The sequence below is a fragment of the Mus caroli genome, chromosome 6 (assembly GCF_900094665.2).
Source record: "Mus caroli chromosome 6, CAROLI_EIJ_v1.1, whole genome shotgun sequence".
In the NCBI taxonomy this organism is placed as follows: Eukaryota; Metazoa; Chordata; class Mammalia; order Rodentia; family Muridae; genus Mus; species Mus caroli.
Window position 1 is genome coordinate 7,132,106 of NC_034575.1, and position 14,133 is coordinate 7,146,238.

Genomic DNA, 14,133 nt, shown 5'->3' on the forward strand with positions numbered 1-14,133 from the left:
GAGAGAGAGAGAGAGAGAGAGAGAGAGAGAGAGAGAGATGAAGTCACTTTTATTGCTTGATAAATAAATGTAAGTTAATTAAAATAAAATACCAACTTATCCCATTTTGAGAGATATATATTCTCTGAGAAACCAGTGAAAGTCACCTTCCAATGTGCAATGTTTAGTGGAATGATTATCTACAAGTTATGTAAGTCAGGCCAGTGGAACAGAGGACCAGCCAGACACAGGAGTAAAAGTAAGTTTACTTTTACGGAACAGAAATTGTGTTCCACTCACCAGTGGTCCGAAGAATGCATGGAGAGTCCTCTAGGGACCTTGTGGGTGTCTGCCAACTCCGCTCCCAAGGTGACTCAGTGCTGGCACTGACCGGAAGGGACTTGTGACCCTAATCAGGCCAGGTTTTCTGCTTCCCTAATGCTGTCTCAGGTCCCGCACGATTGGATTGGAACAGAAGTTGTGTTCCACTCATCAGTGGTCCTAAGAACGCAAGGAGAGTCCTCTAGGGACCTTGGGGGTGTCTGCTGACTCCACGCCCAAGGTGACCCGGTGCTCCGAAATTTGTGTTTTATATCACAGAAGAGAATATTAGTATAAAAACAATTGAAATATATCGATAGAAGACAGCAAAACCTTGACGACCATTTTTCCATAGTCAAACATAAGAACAAATTTGAGCTACATGTAAAAGCATAAGAGACGTAAATTAGAATCTTCTTAAGGACTTCCAAGATTGCTCCACATGAGATTTGTAGATAAATATTTGCTTTTAAGATTGAGAAGTTTTAAGTAATATCCTAGATAGAAAATAAATCTATCAAAGTACACATTTAGCCCTTAGATTGAAATATCTAATATGCCATATTATAAATGTTAATAAAAGAATAGCCAGCATGCCATGATGTTTTCATAATCCAGGCAAAAAATTAGATATATGCAAATAATATGAAGCAATCCATATATCATTAACTAATTGAATTAATGAAATGGTGTTAAAGCCCAAGAACAGGGTCATTTTTGACAGAACTCTTCCTAAAGTTTAAAAAAATATATACAAGTTATTTTCTGTGCTTGATAGACTTATTAGAACAAATGAAGACTTTCAGTACCAGGATGAAACATTTACCAACATATGAGGTAGGAACTGACAGGGAAGAAAAATCTAATATGGCTAAATATGTAGGAGCTTATCTAGTAAACTAAAGAAATAAACCTATGGACATACATAATAGATTAATATTAATATCCCCAATATAGGATAAATAATATAGCTTAAGGCATGATATTTTGCTCTAAATATTTGTATATGGTTTTACAAAATAGAAGTATTTTGTAATCATTATTTTCTAGCTTCAAATATAATATTCCTTCTGCTAAATCATTTTTTTCTTGATTGACTTAGATTTTACTTGACTAACAATCAGAAAAAATTGTTTTATACCCATAGTTAATCATGCTAATCATAATTTATTATGCTTGTACTATTTATTCATTTTGACATCTGGTTTGATGCACAAATTTCACAGAAAGAGAAGTCACAGAGCAGTAAGATAAGCGGACAGTTTTTAATATAAAAATGATACATTTAAAATGCTGAGTAAGGATATCAAGGAGGCAGGATATAATCAACTCAGGGATGAAATCAACCAAAATAGAAACAAAAAAAACATCAGGAGTTGGTTTTTGAGATAATAAACAAGATAGATAACCCCATCTATCACAAAGGGCACAGAGACAGTATCCAAATTAACAAAATCAGAAATGAAAAGGGAGAGATAACAACAGACACTGAAGAAATTCAAAAAAGTATCACATCCTAATACAAAAGTTTATACTCAACAAAACTGGGAAATCTAGATAAAATGGATGATTTTCTAGACATATACCAGGTACCAAAATTAAATCAAATACAGGTAGACTATCTAAACAATCCTTTATCCCCTAAGTAAATAGAAGAAGTCATTAAAAACCTCCCAACCAAAAAAAAAAAAAAAAAAAAAAAAGTCTAGGTAAAGATGGATTTAATGCAGAATTCTACCATATCTTCAAAGAACACCTAATACCAACACTCCTCAAACTATTTCATAAAGTAGAAACAGAAGGAGCACTATCTAATCCATTCTATTTAGCCATGATTACTCTGATACCTAAGCTACACAAAGACCCAACAAAGAAAGAGAGTGTCAGACCAGTTTTGCTTATGAATATCCTTGTAAAAATACACAATAAAATTCTAGTAAACCAAATCCATGAATACATCAAAACCATCATTCACCAGGATCAAGTAGAACTCATCCCAGGGAAGCAAGTTTGGTTCGATATGTGAAAATCCTTTAATGTAATTCACTATATAAACAAGATCAAAGAAAAAAACCCACATTAGATGCTTGAAAAAGCCTTTGACACAATACAACACCCCTTCATGTTAAAAGTATTGGGGAGATCATGGATTCAAGGCCCAAGCCTATACATAATAAAAGCAATATACAGCAAGTCAACAGCCAATATCAAGTGAAATGGGGAATTACTTGAATTCCATTAAAATCAGGTACAAGACATGGCTGCCAACTCTCCCCAGGTCTACTCAATATAGTAATCTAATTTCTAGCTAGAGCAATAAGACTACAAATGATGATCAAATTGGATACAAATTGGCAAAGAAAAAAGTCAAGGTATCACTATTTGCAGATGATATGATAGTATAAGTATTCTACCAGAGAACCTCTGTAGCTGATAAACAACTTCAGCAATGTGGCTAGATCTAAAATTAACTCAAATAAATCAGTAGCTTGCTTTATACAAATAACAAATGGGCTGAGAAGTAAATTAGGGAAACAACTCCCTTTACAATAGTTATAAATATATAAAATCTCTTGTTGTAAATCTAACCAAACAAGTGGAAGTTCTGTATGACAAAATTTCAAGTCTCTCAGTAAGAAATCAACAAAAGATCTCAGAAAACAGAGAAGTCTCCCAAGCTCATGGATTGGTAGGATTAACAGTAAAAATGGCCATCCTACCAAAAGCAATCTACAGATTCATGCAATCCCCATCAAAATTACAAAATAAATTCTCACAGACATGGAAAGAGCAAATATCAATTTTATATGGAAAACCAAAATACCCAGGATAGCAAAATCAATTCTTAACCATAAAAGAACTTCTGGAGTAATCACTATCCTTGACCTCAAGATGTACAACAGAGCAATAGTGATTAAAAACTGCATGGTACAGAGACAGAAAGGCCTATTAATGGAAAAGAACTGAAGACCTACAAATAAACCCACATATTTATGGATACTTGATCTTTGACAAAGAAACCAAATATTCACAATTGAAATAAAGAAAACATCTTCAACAAATAGTGCTGATCTAACTGAAAGTCTGTATGTAGAAAAATGAAAATAAATCCACATTTATTTTTACAAAGCTCAAGTCGAAGTGGATCAGGACCTCAACATAAAACCAGATACTAAAAGAAGAGAAAGTGAGAATGAGCCTTGAAGTTATTGGCATGTTGGGTTGGTGGGGTTCCTAAACTAAACTCCAATGACTCAGGCTGTAAGATCAAGAATTGATAAATTAGTCCTAATGAAGCTGTAAAGCTACTGTAATGCAAAGGACAATTGTCAATTGGACAAATAGGCAACATAGAGATTGGTAAAAAAAAATACTTCACTAACCCCATATCAGTTAGAGGGCTAATATTCAAAATATATAAAGAACTCAAGAAACTAATATTCAAAAAAAATCAAACCACCCAATTAAAAAATGGAATATAGGCCTAAACAGGGAGTTCACAACAGAGGTATCTCAAATGGCTGAGAAGCACTTAAAGAAATGTTCAAAGTCCATTTTCATCAGGGAAATACAAATTGAACAGACATGAAATTCCACATTACACCAATCAGAATGGCTAAGATCAAAAACTCGTGTAACAGAACATAATGGTGAGAATGTGGAGAAAAAAGAACACGGTTCCACTGTTGGTTGGATTGCAATATTGTACAACTATTTGGGAAGTTAATCTGGAATTTTCTCAGTAAATTGAGTATAGTTCTACCTGAAGTCCCAGCTATACTGCTCCTGGACAAATACCCAAATGATTGCCCACTATACCACAGGGATATAGCACTCTTATTCATAATCGCCAGAAACTGGAAACAACCCAGATGACCTTCAATGAAGAAATGGTACAGAAAATATGGTTTATTTACACAATGGAATATTATTCAGCAATTAAAAATGAGGATATCATGAATTTTGCATAAAAATAGATTTAAGGAGAAAACATCATTATGAGTGAGATAACTCAGACACAGTAGGACATGCAGAGTATATACTCACAGGCAAGTGAATATGAGCCATAAAATATAGAATGCCTATGATATAATTCATAGAAGCAAAGAAGTTAAACAAGAAGGAAGAAAGATCTGAGTGAGGATGGTTGAATCCCACTTACAAGCAGAGCAAAATAGTCATGGGAAGCAGAGGGACCAAAGGACTTGGGTGGGAAATGGAAGGGGAATGTGGGAGAGTGGGGCATGATCAGGTGTGGAAAGAGACAGAAGAGAGACCATGAAGGCCAGATGAATGTATCTTCAGTTATGGGGAGTAGGGAGGGACAGTTCTCTAGGAAGTCCCAGAGACCTGGGATGATGGAAACTTCAGGAGTCAGTGTGGATAACCTTTGCCCAGATTCCCAACAGAGGGAACATGGAAACTAGACCACCACTGTAGCCAAGCAGTACCCCCAGTGGTGGGATAAGAATACCAACACACCCACAAACTTTAGATCCAAAATATGTTCTGTCTAAAAGAAATTCAGGGACATAAATGGAGTAGGGACTGAAGGAAAGGCTAACCAATAACGAACCCAACTTGAAACCCATCCCATGAGCAAGCACCAATCCCTGATATTAATAATATGCAGTTATGCCTAGCATAACTGTCCTCTTAAAGTCTCTTTCTAGCAACTGACTGAACACATGTAGATACCCACAGCCTTACATTGGACAGAGGTATGGAGGAGTTGGGAGAAGCATTGAAGGCCCTGAAGAGAATAGGAATCCCACAGGTAGACCAACAGTGTCAACTAATCTGGACCACTGCGAGCTCTTAGAGACTGTGTCACCAACCAAAGAGCATATAGAGTCTGCAACATGGCCCTGGCACATATGTAGCAGAGGGCTACCTTTGTCCTGCCTCAGTGGGAGAGGATGTGCATAATTCTGAAGAGACTTGATGTGCCAGAGGATGGCCAAGGTGGCCTAATCCTAAGAGGTAATGAGAAGGTGAGAGTGAGGTGAAACTCTGTTATGGGGGGGGGGAGATCCTGAGGGGGAGAGTTTAGGATAAAAATAAATAAATAAATTTTTTAAAGGTTAAACTGAAAACCCCGTGATTTAACTGAAGGTAACTGAATTCCAGTTGAATCAGGGGAATTAAGCTTTGTTTAGCTTTTCAATTTGGTAAATTGGTACCAACTTCCTAGAAGTCCAGTGAAGATGAACATAGTGCTATGTTTGGGTTTAGAGAGATACACTGTGTTGAATACTGGGTAATGTCTGTCATTGGAATAATGGGAGGAGGAAATATGGGTGGCAACTGAGCAGTTATTTGCTGTAGAAAAATTTCATATCAGAGATAGAGCATACATCAAAAATTAACCACCAGGAATACATTTGAATGTTTTAAGCATTTTAAATGCGAAGATTAAATACTATAAAATGCTCTAGAAGAATAAGATCTAATTCTACTGACATATTGAAAGAAACCTATTTAAATATTAGAACATTTATATCTCAAATGTTTTAATGTTGTATTATTCAAAATATGTTTCCATAAACTTTATTTTACTGTCTTATTTTGTGAGATTATTTTCAGGATGCAATCATAGATCATCTAATCATTATGTGTTGCATTTTGTGTTTAATGCTTCATTCTCAGTAATAACATACTTATAAATTATAAATTAAGTACAAATAGCTCCCAGATTTTGGAATAATTTAATCAAGTACTATGATTGATCATTTTATAGAATTTTTTTCTTACAGTTATTTATACGTTTCCTACTGTGTGGCAAGTATTTTGACACATTCTATTCATGCAGAAAAAAACTGATTCTTATTTTAGAAACAGACCAGTTTCCAAAACCCAAAGTAAGTTGGCTTGAAATTATAATAAAATCTTTTATCACATGAGATCATTTATGGATATAATAATAATTACAATGTCTTTATGTAAAACAATGGTGTATTTCTTTCTATACATCAGAAAAATAATAAGGAACACAAAAACATTTATAATCGAATAAAAATTATCAAATACCTAGGAATGAATCTAACAGTGCTATGGACTCTACCTAACATGAGTAAAAGAAGCTAAAGAAAGTGAATGGGGAATCAGCCCATGAGGATGAACTGAAAACGCAGCTGTTTTTCAAAAAGTAAGTTGCTTCCCCCCCAACCCCCCGTTTTGTCTGTATGGAGGATGCGTGCATTTTGCTGCAAAATCTCAAATGCTTGTATTGAAGTCCTCTTATGAGTGGCATCATAATGGTTCCAAAACAGCCTCATTGTCTTCTAAAATTTAAATGTTCAAGACTGTGAATCATATATCCCAAGTAGCAGAGAATTTAGCCATAGCAGACTTAGATTATGAGGAGTCATATATTCTATCAAGAACCTTTCCTTAAAGAAGTCTGATTCTCTTTCTTTCACTTCCTCATTTAGTGGCAAGTCTTTTAAGATTTCCCCATCTGTTTTGCTATCTCAATATGCAGGTCTTGGTTGGCCATATTGTTGAGATTGTATGGGTGCAACTTCTCTGTCATATATTGAAGTCATTTTATCTTGCAGCAGTGATCCTGGTCTTCTGACTTTTATAAGTAAGTGGAGGTACCAATCCCACTGGAAGTAAGGAACCATCTTTTACTGGAGATGGGGAAACCACTTCCACTGAAGAGGAAATCCATTAGAAATGGGGTCAAAGCCGGTTAGACTCACTTACATAATTTAGAATGTGAGAGATTGTCATTATATAGTGAAAAATCAGCAATGTCCTTGTGGAAGATGAAAACTCCCTTGATCTTCTCCCTACAGCTTGAAGCAGGAACAAAGTAATGTGTCACAGTGTAACATCAAACCTCAAGAATGAGCGAGGTCAGTTGTATCTGTAAAGGGATAACTGATGACTGGTTCAATCCAGCCAATTGTAGAAGGGGTGTAGTGTTTCTCTGCTTACTTACTCTGTTTATATACTTAGAACATAAACATATGTTTAATTGCTTTGGGGAGAAATGTGTGTTTTATTGAACTTGCCAATTCAAAAAGTCAGTTCACCTGGAAACACCCCCATAGATTTATCCATTATTTTTCAGATGAATACATGAGTATCCTGCAATTATGTATAAAACCATTATCTTCACAGTTCCTTTTCTTAGGTAATAACAGTAACAGCATGGAAATAAGCTGGTAGGAATTTTTCAAAAGAAAAGAAGAACTTATAATAAAGATAGAATAGATGATAAATAACAAATCAAAAAAATATATGAAAGCTAAAATTAAGTAAGGGATGCTATCTTTATCCTGGTATAAATTTTTGCAAACAGTAAGAGAAACATGAATACTCAATACAAGAATAGGCAAAGATAACAAATTACTAATTAGTGAATACAGAGATGGAGATCATAAAATATGTTCATATTTTATAATCATTCAAGAACTTAAAATGACAACATGCATTTCCAATTATAACATTTAAAGATAAAATTAAATACTTGCCTCAGACTTCTGCATGATTTCTTGTTAGTATATCTAGATTGCCAATATATAATACCTTATCAATATATTTCAAATAACTCCGAAAAAATTTTATGAAGATTTATTCATATGCTTGTTAAAAGAGATATGATAAGGAAATTTGAAAAACAGACAACTCATATACTCACCAAAAACTACCTTGTTCAATAAATTACTGTCACTCAAAACAGTGTTTGGAAGATTGGTTATATAGGCAATAGTTTGAGAACTTACAAATAAATGAATAAGAGGAGACTATGCTATAATTTAATGAAAGGAGCTTTAGACAAGCTTTTAATATGAAATATACATCCACGAGAAAGTGTGGATATTCCTTAATTGCAGGTAATGGTATCTTACCACATGGGACATTTTGTCAAGACAATGTCTGGTTACACATGGGAATGTTTTATCTTGCTAAGCAGTAAATTTTAGAGCATAAGGTATTTATTTTGAGATTGGTCCTTTGTTAAGTCATGCTGGACATCTAGGGGCCTAACATATAATAAACTTTACTACACAACTTTAATTAGCTACTATAAACAATTGCATTGGTTTCCTAGATAAATTATCAGTGCCATAGTAAAACATCAATGATGGCAATATGACCCTATTTTTGTAATACTGAGTTTATGTCCCTAGATATTAAAATATATTAACAGTTTATTTTTGAAATAGGTGACAATAGGTGCTTTCTACACACACACACACACGTCTGTGTGTGACATGGTTTATGAAATATATTTATTTCATATATTTGTGTATATATACATATGTATAGGAATTTGGAGGTCCTTTGTAAACTTTCTCATTAAGGATAAACCATCTACATTACATGCAAAGTAGAACTCTCTGAAGCAAGTTTGAAAGTTCTAAATTCATAGTGATAGAGCTCACTAGAAAACCTAGTTCTTAAAAGTTAGTTCAGTTATTCCACTGACAAGAACAATATCAGCCACCTCCATCTCTGAAAAGAGAACCATTACTTTTTCTCAGAAACCAGTTTATCTCTTTTAAAAATCCAATCTCTCTTCATTACTGACACCTGAACATGTTGTCTATTTAGCCAATTTTCTAGGCCAAGAAAAACAGCAGTTCCACAGTGCACTCTAAATCTCCAGACCCCAGAAGATTATATCAACTAGATGAGGTCCAGAATTGAGGCTTTCCAGGGAGTACTGTAAGAGCCATTTCGCCTGGAAGGTGTCTCTGCTTTTAGAACTAAGTGATGCGAATTTCCCTGAAATGCTTTGTTACTGAAGATTAGGGAGATCCATTCTCTCTTGAGGCTATGATTGCTTTTATTTGGGGAGAAGATCATAATTCAAGCTTGACAATTTATTACTATTATTACCTTCAATGACTACAGTGAAGCTTTAAAATTTGAACATTCTGTTTTTATTGCCTGAGGATAAGTAATGGCAGTAATTGTAGAATGTCAAACTTTAGTCAACATTTTCACTAAAGAAGACCTAGATAGACAGCTGACAGGTAAATGTAGACTTTCAATGGTACTTTTGATCCTTGTCTTGAATGATGAACACTATAGCTCTGCTTTTATTTTCTATAAGTTCTTTTAAGCACTTCAAGAGTTTAAAACAAGCCTGATTGTCCCTCAGAGACATTTTAACAATCAACTTTTAGGTAAAGGCTGCTTGTTCTAAATCTAAGATTTAAAATGCCTTTCATTGGTATAAACTTCCCTAGAAATTAAGTTGTATTTCTAATTTTGAAACAGCTAAAGGATACACAATGTTGCTAATATGATCCTTAGTATCAAACAGGAGCTGTAATGTTTCATAACTAAAAAAGTTTAAAAATAAAATGAAAAGTAATTTTAGCCATATGTATATGTATATATGTATGAAGTTAAAGTTATTGTTTTATTTCTAGTAATGATATTGTAAAAGAAGAAGAAAATAAACTGCCAATATGTACAGTATTTTAACAATACTAGCTTTTTCATATTATTTCATATACGGGTCAATTTTATTCATTGTATATCCTACATACACCTAGATACTACATTTTTCATAGTTAAAAAGATAAGCTTTATATAGATTCTAATAATGATTTCAGGACACAAAATATTGTGCAGTAAATCTAGTCTAAACTTATTCTTTTTGTACCTAAGCACTTTTAAAATTGTGCTCATTATATATAGAAAATGATTATTTTAATTGGTAACACTCAGAGGCCCTTTTCTACACCTCCATGATGCTAATAATTATAATTCTTAATGCATAATATGTTCAAATTTATTTTATTTTAAAATGCTACTTAGATTTTCGTCACATATGCTACTTAATTCTGAAACTGTTTTCTATTCAGTGAGTTGACACATCAAAAGTAACAAAGTGTCAGAACATAGGCTTTAAAATTAAATGTATTCTATTATAGTATATAGGAATATAAATTTTGCATATATTTACAATATACAGACTATATATTTATATAGCATACATATATTTATAAGTATATATAGTATTTGCTGTAACATATATACTGTATTTCTTGGTCTTAAGAATCAGCTAATAGTTTTACTTGCTGTCTCACATTATACAATTTGCTTCAATATTTGTCGGTTTTGGCTTCTTTGCTTGCAAAGTAGATATTCCGCTTATACAACATTTTGACATTTTCTAAGTTTTGTGTCATTTTCCATTTCTCTTTGTGGCACATGAATTGCCACTCAGCAGGTTCCTTGGAGGCCAAGGTACCCAGAAGCATTTCTTAAAGATAACTTCCTTTCTCTGCTTCTTTTTACAAAGAAAACACTTGAGACAGAGCTCTACTCCTCTCCTGCACCTAACAATAGCCTAAAGGGATCCTGTGTGCATGGACAAAACAGAGGCAGATGATAGGATATTCTACCTAAAAGCAGATATTCTACAAAAGCAGAAAGCAAGCTCACTGTCCATACTGATCACAGCAAAGCGGCTGGACAAGAATGGTAAGCACAAAACTGGGGCATAATCTTGTATCTAATTTCTACAACTTAAACTCAAAAATACTTTAAATTTCTGTGCATTTGTTCCAGTCTTGCAATTCTCTCTCTCTCTCTCTCTCTCTCTCTCTCTCTCTCTCTCTCTCTTTCTCTCTCTCTCTCTCTCTCTCTCTCTCTCTCTCTCTCTCTCTCTCTTTCTCTCTCTCTCATTTCACTCATTTATTTAAGAGTTTTTCATAGGTTCTAGTCCTATGGTTAAAAGTCAGTTAAGCAGGTAAGACACAACCTGCCTGTTGGTGTTGGTACAGCAGACTCACTATAAGGTAATGGCTTTAACTAGACTGATTCCAATATGGAGTTTTCTGTTAATTTAAACATTGTCATATAAATGCTAACTTTGGACTAAAAATGAATTTTAATGCAAGAAGTCATTCATTCATGAGCTGTTTAAGAAACCCAAGCAATGCATCTTCAACTCTAGTACATTCAAGGCTTTTTTTTTAACAAAACTTTAACATTTTCATTCTTTTGCTTTCCACTATAAATATTGATCTTAATACCCTGTGGACAGTTAATAAGAACTTTAGAATAATGCAGAGGATAAAAAAAAACTGTAATTCAGTCCAGATGCAGCTTCAAATTTGTCTCTTCCTAACTGTAATACTTTTGACTGGGTGGACTAACTTGACATGTCCTCACCTACAAAATTTGATTGGAAGGTTTTGTTGCTGTTTTCCATTTTCTACAGATATTTCCTACTATATTTTTAAAGTCTCTGTAACACTTGTGAGTCTCAATAGTCACTGATACTTTTAATGGTAGGACAAATACCCAGAAGTTTTTAACCAATATAAAATGAAATCAGGATTTTTTGTGGGCCCTTATCTCTTAATGTTAAGGCAGGCTTCTTATTATTTAAAACAAATTTTAAATTTAAATATATATTTGGTCATATTCCTCCCATCTCCTAAGAGAAAGATGAAAATGAATAAAATAAATAGGAATGGAATTTGAAGTAATTATTTGCCCCACCCACTCCAGTAAAGACTGCATGACAGGCCTGGAGGCTTGGACACAGTCCTGAGGCAGTGTTTCATGGAAACTCAGTCTCCTGGAACCTTGGCACGAATGCTTCAAACCTGTCCCTGCCTTAGTTGATGTATGGATCTATGTGCTTTCTTTCAGTATCGTTTTATTATAGATGCCTCCAAGAAATGATTTTACTAATACCTAAATCAAATTGAACTCTACTTCCTGGCATTCACCAATGTCCTAGGCAGTCCTTGAGCTGACTCTGGGCTTGGAGTTTTGTAATAATGTTATTCATCCAGATGAAATGCCCCAGTGTTGACAGTTAGTAATGAGGCATCTCAGATTGCTGGATAGGAGCTAGCGTTCTCAGGGATAGTTCAAAATAGTAAACTTAGAATTCTCATTACAGACATGAATTTCTACATTACATAATAGTCTAAAGAAGGTAGGTTGTGGTGATAGGAGAAACTGAAGTATTGTATTATTCATGAAAGGATTAGTAGAACAGAATTCCCCTAGCCCAGAGGAATAGCATAATTGGGTATTTACTAAGGAACCCCTGGTGGTGGGTTTAACAATAGACTAGTATTGCATAAGACCTTTCACCTGGCTCCTGTGAATAGCTGATTTTAGATAGGTCTGTACCTATCTCAGTTGTAAACACTGCCTGGCTCCTGCTAGCTTTTTATGTATGCATTTTCTTTGTTTTGTGTAATGAACCATTGACTGTTGTAGTGCCTAACTTTCTTGTTTTTATCCTGTATTATAAGTCTGGTGCTTGCTTTGAGAAATTACATTCAGGTACAACACTCCCTTGTGTTCATGTCTGTTTGTCACTTTTCGCAGACTCCCTGCCCAATTGTACTGGGACCCTGATTCTCCCATGAGTTGAGGGGCCGATTGAGGCCAGTCCATGGCAATTATTATATATTTTGTAATCCAGATTTAATTTGAATACATGTGCTTTGCTTATTTAAATAGCAACACGTTAAAATTGAAAAACAGGCAAAATACTTAATTATGACAATTATCCATTTGGTACTCTTATCGATATACCCTGTTACTTAGATATGTAAATCTAATTGTTGTGTCTGGCCAGTAGATCAGAACCTGGGTTTTAGCCTGGAAAGGCATTTTGGAAACCTGGAAGAGAAGAGGGGCTGGGCTGCGTGAGATAAAGAAGGAACCAAGACAAAGGTCTTTGCTCAAGGTTCAATTTTTACTATTCCGGCACTCAGTTATGAAGGAAGAGGGAGGGGCCCGAATCCTGCCAAATAATCTTGGGGTCTAGTAGCAGGTTGACCACATGTATGGCTCCAAACAGCAAAGCGGCAGGTTCCAGCATTGGGCGTGGCAGAATGATTGCACAGGAAGCTCCACCTCTGAGCAAGCAGGTTTCAGGCTGGGGGAGGGGAGACTACATCTAATAAATTGCAAAATAGAGAAAAATAGGCAATTTATTAACTATTTTTTGGTAATGGTGTTGGTAATTTTTACTTCCCCTCTAGAGCTGGGATTTTAAGGGAGCAATGTAGTATATGAGCTCTGCAATATTCTTTGAAACCACATCACACTGAATTTTGTTTTATCTTTTAAACATGTGCACATCAGTAGTGGGAATTCTGGTCTCTTAAAAAACACAAAAATATTATGTAAATATGGTTTTGTTTTAATCCCAGGTATGGGATATGGGGCTGCTTCAGAGTGTCCAGAGCAGCTATTATTTGTCTTGTGCTCTGGCAGAGGCATGATTTTGCCAGCTGATGATAGTTTACATTTGAAATCCTTAATTCTTGCCTTTAATTAATATTCACTAACACTTTTTAAATGCACTTATAAAATGTATATTTACTTGTGAAGACATTTGATGCAAAGACATTCTCTAAATTGTATCATCATATTTTAATATTTAAATTGTGAAAAAGAAGGAAACCATGGAAGAATATTTTTACCAAAAGTCAAAACTTACAATCTATAGGATTCTATATGAGAAAAAAATTTCTGTATTTGACAGCAACAGTCAATTTTTTTTAAAAGGATGATCCATGGAAAGAATGAATTTAAAAAGACATAGAAGATGGAAAAACCAATAATAAATAAAGTAATTCTTATGAATATACAACGAATAGAATATACAGGGAAATTCTTGAGTTTTAGGTATACGGAAATAAGTGATCCTCTTGCACTGAATCTAGGCATAAAAACAATAAGTAGTTGTGAACATAAAAGACTATAGGTGGGATAAAATTGTATTATCTATTTAGGTAAAGGATACAGAAAGATTTACCATATTTGTTTTTTTGTTTGTTTGTTTTACATATATATATATATATATATATATATATATATATA